This window comes from Zingiber officinale, chromosome 3B, assembly GCF_018446385.1.
Source record: "Zingiber officinale cultivar Zhangliang chromosome 3B, Zo_v1.1, whole genome shotgun sequence".
NCBI lineage: Eukaryota > Viridiplantae > Streptophyta > Magnoliopsida > Zingiberales > Zingiberaceae > Zingiber > Zingiber officinale.
The window spans coordinates 37,808,492-37,817,880 of record NC_055991.1 but is presented as its reverse complement, the minus strand read 5'-3'; the positions used below and the strand labels follow the sequence as shown (position 1 = coordinate 37,817,880).

At 42.5% G+C, this 9,389-nt stretch overlaps 1 long non-coding RNA gene across 1 annotated transcript; it reads right to left on the bottom strand.

Moving 5' to 3' along the window:
* Positions 1 to 7,011: 7,011 nt before the first annotated feature.
* On the bottom strand, positions 7,012 to 9,101 carry LOC121968215. Its single transcript, XR_006108005.1, has 2 exons — positions 8,850 to 9,101; positions 7,012 to 7,354 (listed from the first exon to the last, which is right to left on the bottom strand). It is a non-coding gene; the product is annotated as an uncharacterized LOC121968215 (long non-coding RNA).
* Positions 9,102 to 9,389: the final 288 nt, after the last annotated feature.

Here is a 9,389-nt window from a genome sequence, read left to right as displayed (position 1 = left end):
TTAATTGCTCGGTCTATTATCTGAATAGGTCGATTGTCATAGCTGATGTCTTCGCGGATTTGTACCGACTGGGGCTCAATCACCTGGGTGGCATCTGGGATATGCTTCTTCAGCATTGAGACAAGAAATACGTTATGGATAGCGGACATCTCTTGAGGTAGCTCTAGCTCATATGCTACCTTGTCAACTCTTTTAGTGATAAGGTATGGTCCCACATATCTAGGACTTAATTTTCCCTTCTTCCCAAAATGCATTACTCCCTTCATGGGAGCTACTCTGAGAAATACTGTATCCCCAACTGAAAATTCTAAGGGCCTGCGCCGTGTATCAGCATAGCTTTTCTAGCGGCTCTGAGCTGTCTCTATCCTCTGGCGGATCTGCTGTATAGCTGATGTGGTATCTGCTACTAGATCTGTCTGAAGTTCTAGTTCTTTCTGTTCACCACTTTCATACCAGCAAATTGGAGATCTACACCTCCGCCCGTAGAGAGCCTCGTAAGGTGCCATGCCGATAGTGGCCTGATAGCTATTGTTGTATGCAAATTCTTCTAAACTCAGATATTTACACCAACTTCCCTTGAAGTCTAGGGCACATGCTCGGAGCATATCTTCGAGTACCTGATTTACTCGCTCCGTCTGACCATCTGTCTAAGGATGGAAAGCTGTGCTAAATTTTAACTTGGTGCCCAATGCTGACCGTACACACTCCCAGAAGTGTGATGTGAATCTACTGTCTCTGTCTGAAATGATGGTCCGTGGGACTCCATGCAGTCTGACAATCTCCTTGAGATACAACTGAGCTAGCTGCTCCATGGAGTAGGATATCCTGATAACTAAGAAGTGGGCTAATTTAGTTAATCTGTCGACTATCACCCAGATGGCATCAAAACCATTCGTGGTTCTGGGTAATCCCACTATGAAATCCATGGAAATATCCTCCCACTTCCATTCTGGAATCTGAATAGGCTGCAGAACTCCTCCTGGTCTTTGGTGTTCTGCCTTAACCCTCTGGCAGGTCAGACAGGTACTGACATATCTAGCGACGTCTCTTTTCATCCTAGGCCACCAAAAGCGTTTCTTTAGGTCTTGGTACATCTTGGTGGAACCAGGGTGCATCGCATAAGGAGTCCTGTGAGCCTTGTCTAGAATCTTTCTCCGTAGTTCCTCCTGATTCGGAACGCATAGTCTGCCACCAAAATACAGTACCCCACTATCAGATACTCTGAACTCTCCACTTTCTGATTCTGCTAACCCTTGCTTGATTTTCTGAATTTCAGGGTCCTGATCCTGAGCTGTCTGGATATCACCAAGCAGGGTAGATGCTAAGGTCATAGTAGAGAGCTGTCTTACTATGAGTTCGAGACCGAAATCTACAATCTCCTTCTGTAGGGGCGGTGACATGGCTGCTAAGGACAGTAAGGTAGCACTGGACTTTCTGCTAAGTGCATCTGCCACCTTATTGGCCTTTCATGGGTGGTAGAGGATGTCTATGTCGTAGTCTTTGACCAGCTCGAGCCATCTGCGCTGTCGCATATTCAGATCCTTTTGAGTGAAGAAATATTTCAGACTCTGATGATCTGTATACACTCTGCACTGAGCTCCATACAAGTAATGCCTCCAAATTTTGAGGGCGAAGACAACTACTACAAACTCGAGGTCATGAGTAGGGTAGTTCCTCTCATAATCCTTGAGTTGTCTAGAGGCATAGGCGATCACCTTACCTTCTTGCATCAGTACTACTCCTAGTCCCAACTTAGAGGCATCACTGTAAATATCAAAGCTATCGGTGTTTTCTGGTAGAGCCAGAATGGGAGCGCAGGTCAATCTCCTTTTGAGCTCCATGAAACTGTTCTCACAGTCCTCTGTCCACTGAAATTTTCTGTTCTTCCTGGTAAGAGCTGTCAGTGGGGAGGCTATCCTGGAGAAATCCTCTACAAATTTTCTGGAGTAGCCTGCTAGTCCCAGAAAGATTCTGATTTCATGGGCGTTCTTAGGTCTTTTCCAGTTACTCACAGCCTCTATCTTATTGGGGTCTACCATAATACCATCCTTGGAGATGATGTGACCCAGAAAAGATACTTGATCGAGCCAGAATTCACATTTTGTGAACTTAGCGTACAATTGGTTCTGCTGAAGGGTCTGTAGTACTATCTTCAGATGTTCTGCGTGTTCTTCCTAAGTTTTGGAATAAATAAGAATGTCATCGATAAACATGATAACAAACTTATCTAAGTATTCTCTGAACACTCTGTTCATGAGGTCCATGAAAGTAGCTGGAGCAATCGTCACACCAAAGGGCATAACTACGAACTCATAATGTCCGTATCTGGTCCTGAAAGTCATTTTGGGTATGTCACCTTCTTTAACTTTCACCTGATGATATCCCGATCTGAGGTCTATTTTAGAGAACACTGCTGCTCCCTTTAGCTGATCGAACAGGTCATCTATCCTGGGAAGAGGATACCTGTTCTTAATAGTGACTTGGTTTAGTGCTCGGTAGTCTATACACAAGCGCATGCTACCGTCCTTCTTCTTCACAAACAATACAGGCGCTCCCCATGGTGAGTGACTAGAGCGTATGAAGCCCTTGTCGAGTAGCTCCTGTAGTTGCTCCTGAAGTTCCTTTAGTTCTGCTGGAGCCATGCGGTAGGGTGCTTTGGAGATGGGATTCGTACCGGGGATGAGCTCTATCTCAAATTCAATCTTCCTGTCTGGTGCTAGACCTGATAACTCCTCAGGGAAGACTGCTGGGTAGTCACATACAACTCGGACCTCTTCTAGCTTTTGGTCCTTGTTCTGACTAGTACTGACTACATGGGCTAGGAATCTCGTACACCCTGAATCCAATAGTTTCTTTGCTTTCATAGCTGAGAGAAACTTCTTAGATTTTCTCTTTGGTTCTCCGATGTAACCAAACTGCACTCCTGCCTCAGGTTGGAATACAATTTTCTGTTTACGGCACTCTATGGAGGCACCGTACTTGATCAGAAAATCCATTCCCAAAATGACATCGTAGTCAGCCATATCTAGCACTATCAGATCACCAAAAAGCTCTCTGCCTGTTATAATGACTGGCACTGCTCGGAGCCAGTGCGTGGATGCCATGATCTCTCCTGAAGGCAATGTTTTCAAAAACTGACCACTAAGTGCATCTGGAGTTAGTGCTAACTTTTCGGCAAATGCCCTGGATATATAAGAATGGGTTACCCCAGTATCGAATAAGACAGTTGCACTTTGCTGTAAAATACTAATCTGACCTGTAACAACTGTCGAGGCATTCGCTACATCCTCCCTGGTGAGTGAGTAGATCCTCGCGTTCGTTGTGGCTGAGGGGGCTTATAGTCTGCCTTGGCTGATGTGTGGACCATCTATAGCAGCCTGCATCCAGTGTAATTGTGCTGGTTTATCTCCATACTGAATCGGCTGTGGTGGAGGATTGTTGATTTTGTTCGGGCATTGCTTAGCCATATGCTCTTCCTGGCCACATTCGAAACATCCACGTGTGCCCTTGCGACAAACTCCGGGGTGGAATTTCCCACAAGTGGAACATTTGGGATAACTTGGCTGTTTACTAGCTGGTCCTCCTTTTGGATAGCTCCCTGGCTTACGTTTATGGTTGGGGTTCCCTTTCCAGTTAGAGTTGTGGCTCTGGTGTTTCTGAGTACCTGAGCCTCCTTGGCCTTTAGGCTCTGAAAAGGCTTGCTTCTGCTGCTTGATGCTGTTCTGGTAATGCTCGGTGGTCAGAGCACTGCTTACTAATTCTTCTGTAGTTTGCGGCCTATGAACGCCGCTGGCCACATTCATTACTATCTCCGGCCTTAGCATTTTGAGCATCAACCGGACTCGTTCTTTTTCAGTGCTGACTAGTTCAGGGCATAAACGAGCCAGTCTGTTGAATTTCTTCACGGCTTCCTCAACTGAAAGGTTGCCCTGGCGAAATTCAGTGAACTCGTCGTAGTGGCGGTTTGTGACCCGCATGTGAAAGAACTCTTCAAAGAATTCTCTCTCGAAGTCGGCCCATGTCATCTGGTTCACTGGGCGCTTCGCTTTAATTCTCTCCCACCACATACGTGTGTCTCCTGTCAAGCAGAATGAGGCGCATTTCACCTTTTCAAACTCTGGCCAGTCCAGAAGCTTTATCGTACTCTCCAATGTTTTGAACCAGGCTTGAGCATCCCATGGTTCACTAGTGCCTGAGAAATTCTCTGGCTTGATTTTCTGCCACTGGATCAGATAGGCTTCTCTTCTTGCCGCAGCTGCTGGAGCTACTGGTACTACAGGTTGGACTGGTGGAACCTCTATCACCACTGGGGTTGCTAAGTTGGGTTATGGGGTGACAGTGGGAGTGTTCTACTGGTTAACCCTTAGGGTGGTTATCTCCTGTTGCTGTTCAGCTAGCTGCTTCTGTAACTGAGCCACTACAGCTGTAAGGTCTGGAGGAGGCAGTGAGCTGCCTGCCTCATGCTGGGGCTCAGTAGCTGGTGTCTTTCTAGCTGGGCTTCCTCGTACCATTTTCTAGAGAGATATAGGGCATACATAACTAATACAATCATGTATATATAATTACTACTATCATGTTAGATGCTATCATATATAAACATGCTACTGTTATCCATAAACATAAAAGCAAGAACATAATACAGTGAGAGGTATTCTTACTTGGAAGCTGCAGGTTCAATGCTAATGTGTGTGTGAAGGAAGTATGGAACTTGCTCTAATACCACTCTGTAACGACCCGCCTCCTACTGGCTACGCTGTAAGGCCGGGGGTTACATTATGCTAACTATTCTTGTCTGGAAAAGAAAAAAACCTGAACTAATTAAAATTCTATGCTGTGTGCCATAACATCTGAAGTTTATATTCGGGATACATTCCTGAAGTTATACATATGCTAAAGAAGGGAACTTAACTTCCTATTTGGTCAAATCTGAATTTTCGGCACTTCTAGCTGAAATCAGACATTCCAATCGATTGGTTGATCGATTGGAGTTGTCTGATCGATCCAATGATCGATTCAGCGTGCTACTGTGCACGGGGTCAAAACTGGATCGATCGGCTGATCGATCCAATCTATTCAATCGATCCAGAGATAGATTCAGGAGCTCTCTGTTCGCAGGAATTAAATTCCCGATCGATCCATGGCCGATCGATCCCCTGATCGATTCCCCAGCTCTCTGTATGTGATAGATTACCTCCCAATCGATCAGCCAATCGATCGGCTGATCGATCGGAGCTCTGATTTCTGCTGCAATTCAGAATCTCGAGCAAAACATGGATATATCATCTAACAAACACTAAAGTCTTACTAAACAGATCATGATACATAACTTACGACTAACATTAAGGTAACTAGAGGTCTAGGCATAGCATAGTGCCCACATCCACAATTCATGACACTTAATACTGTAGAAATGTAAAAAAAAATAACCAAAACTTAAACACTAAGTTCTTAAATCTGCTAGTTCCCCCAAAGATCTTTATTCCAAGTTCCTGCTCACACACATCTTTATCGGATTGCCTCCAGCCTCCACTATTTCATCCTCCCTTTACCTTTATCTGCAGTATAAGGAAAAATGCAACTGTAAGCTTGGGAGCTTAGTAAGAAACCATCTACCTCACAAAAACATGCATACGATGAAATCATGCTCTTTTAAAAGATGCTATGCTGATATCCGTAATGAGAATCATACTAAAAGTGCTAGGAGCATGGTATATGGACATGTAAATCATGGCAATCAAGAACTAAACATAAAGTTGTCTGCTATATCAGTAGAAAACTGAACTAAAGTTAATCTAAAATTCACTTATCTGTTTGGTGAAGTTTGAAAACTATTTTCATAAGTAGATAAAAATACTAATCATGCTGCTGATGGGTCCGACAACTGTACTTGTTATGCGTTCATCCCTAACTAGACCCGGGGTTGCAAGACCCGAATTTAGTAGGGTTTACTAGGTTATCTAAACCTAGGGACGACTGTGGGAGCCCAACCCAAGGACAACTGAAGTCCAGTACAGAGCCTCTGATAAAGTAAAATACTGTTTATAAACTGATTTATCTTAACTTGCTTTTACTAGGTTATCTGAACCTAGAACTAGGTTATCTGAACCTAGAACTAGGTTATCTGAACCTAGAGGCGACTGTAGGAGCCCACCCATTGGACTGTAGTCCCATATAAGCTAAAGCAAGGCTAAATATACTATTTAAATGCATCTACAGCATTTAACTAAACTATTATAATACATACTGTGGCATTTAGCTGTGCTAACCATTTCATCGAGCACTTGGTGTGCACTAATTCACACCCTACGTACCGATGGATTTGCATCTGATAAAACTAAAGCATGGAAACATACAAATAGCTACTTATACTGCAGGTGAGGTGTTACTCACTTCCTGCGCTAATTTTCCTTACAATCCAATCGCTAGGTTTTCCGAAGAAGAGATCTCTTCGACGATCTTCTTGCGTCTATGCGTTCTTCTCGCGGAGGGGAACATCCTCGTGCTAGAACTGTCGCTGGAAAGTGCTCCTATGATCCTAGGGGCGGAACCCTAGGCTTCTTGGACTTGGGCGCCGAGAGGTTTTGGAGAGAGAGGGGTCGGCGGGTGAGGTTGAGGGAAAAGAAGAATTGTCGTTCAAGAAAATAACAATCCCCACTTAAGTTCCCTATTTATATTAAGTGATAATTTCACCCCAACTCCATCATAAATATAATTGTTCCTCTCTTCTTTCAGCATACCCCTGCTGGGGCCTCCTGGTTACTAAGTCACCCTATAAGGCAAAGAGTTCGCTAGGTCTTAGGTTCAATTCCCGCTTAGGCTATTTTACGTTTTTATTTGTTTTTGCTACTTCGGTTATTCTAAAAATTTCATAAAAATATTCTAAAATTTCAGAAAAATAATAGAATATTTCTAAAATTAATTTGAGAATTTTCGAGCGTTACATCACTAATCAACTTCAAAGTGTGAAAATGTAAAACATCCCTAGACTTCCATCACATTCTAGGAACCCGTAACAGAACATATGCAACATTTACCAATCAATTGTAAACCAATATTGAACAAACAACCTCTGAAAACATTGTTGGCTTTAAAAAAAACTATGCTATCAACCCCATCGAATGAACCACCATACTCAACATACACGGTAGCATCACAACCAAAGGAGTTTATCCAGAAAAGAGGATATGGAAGCACTAGCACAACTTCCCATACAAGTAAAGGAAAGACTCAGAAGAAGCACAAGACTTCATAACACTCCTAAAGACTCCCAGACAGTGTGTCATGCATCCATCCCGCCTCCGCACCTACTCTGTCTACATAGCCTCCATCATATCATGGGAAGTTTCTTCCTCACCTGTAATGTAAGCATCGTGAGTTTATAAACCCAGCAAGAACATTCCAATATGAGAAATATAACTTCCATATGAAGTAGGAACAGGGAGCTAGTAGGCATAGAACATGAACTAAAACACAGGATAGAGAAAAAGAGTATGATATGTAAATAAATCCACTCAGCTAATAAGGGTGGATATGTCACACATGTGGTAACCACCATTTGAGCCAGTCAATCAGTCCATAATCATAACCCTAGAGGTACCTCCTAGGAGAACATGTAGTCATATAATTGAAGCTAAGATAAGTTACATTATCAGTCAAGTTTGGAAAGGTCTTCCTCGGAGCTCAACCCAAGGCACCCATCCTGTACTATCATCATATGTGTTCATACCCATCCAATTAGCCACATGAGAAAACATAATCTATCCACATTATACTCATATCAATAGCACATTCCATTCATTCATAAGCTTACCAGTACATGAATATAGAAAAATCATAGTCATACTAGTAATCAAGAACCTATTCACATATGAGAATCATGCATAACCATAAACATACTGATTAACAAGGACCTAATCATAACCAAAAATCTTAAAGAAGAAACGAAAACAAACCCATTAAAACCAATGGCGGAAATCCACCAGCTATCCAAACTAGTAATTATTGAAGACATCCATCCAATTCTACTATCAATTTGAATTCTATTCACCAAAACAGTTAACGTCAATAAATGAGTTCCTCTACGTAGAACTATCAGCTAAAAAACAAATCAAGATTTAACAATAACAAATTAGAATGCCACAAACAACATGTTATCGACAATCAAATCATTCAAAGCAACCTTATCTAGCAACGGAACACAAGCGTAGTACCGAATTCAATTCGAAATACCCCAAACTCTGTACCAAGGTCTTGCTAAATAACCAACCAAGTTTTAAATCAAGTTCAACTCCCCACCTTCAAATCTGCCCGGAATGCAAAACGCAAGTGAAAACACAATTCTACCAACACTATCCATCTGAATCCAAATCTACAACCTGTGGTAAAATCTACCGAATAAATTCCCAAAATTCCACTGTTAATCGGAAAGACAGAACAAGATCGAATTGAAACCACGCAAATCCACTGAAATTCGGTGAAACAGAACCACTTCGAATCGAACTCCTACCTTCTAAATCAGTCCAGCATTTCATAGGCGATAGGAAAACAAGAGCATCTTCGATCAAGGCTTAAAGCACCAACATTCAATCTGAACCTTCAGAATCTATAGGAAGGAGCAAAAACTTCATCGGAACTAGCTGAAACCACCAAGAACTTGAACCAGAACTCAATCCATCAAGAAAGAGCTGAACAAAACCAAATCCAAATGCAAACGCCTAAATCCCTAGCAGAAATCCATAGCAAATCAGAAGATGGAACAAGAACAACACAGGAAAGATCGATCCACCTCTCAATCCAACAATTCGCAACATAACAAGCATATTGGCTCCTCCTAACTACGTATCCCATACCTTACTGATTCATACCAACATAGAGGAAAATGCTCTTGCCTTTCTCTCCCTCGGCTACCTCCGAAAGCCCTCGCCCAGCGTTATCGCGCCAATAGTGAGGTAGTCGCTAGTCCCTGCATCTAATCGCAGTGTCCTCCGCTGGATCGTCGGCGTGGGGTGATGCTTGGCTGGAGCTTAGGGCACGAGAAGGAGCTCTGTCATGAATGGCAGAGATGAGTGAGGTGGTGAAGTTGGTGACTCACGGAGTGGAATGAGGTCGAAGAATTAGGGGAACAATGGATTGCTTTTATACTTAGGTTATTTAGCTTTAACTTAGGGTAATTAAGTTTAATCAACTCCTAACTTAAATAGGTATCATATGCTTCCATCAAGGTTCACACCTCTATCCCATTGAAACATGTCATACAAGTTCATTTAAAATTTTAAACAATTTCTAAAATTCGTAGACAATTTTATATATTCATCCCTTAATTAGCGCGTGTGACCTTAGAGAATTTCATAAATAAATTGCTTGATTACGCTCATGAGACGTTACAATTC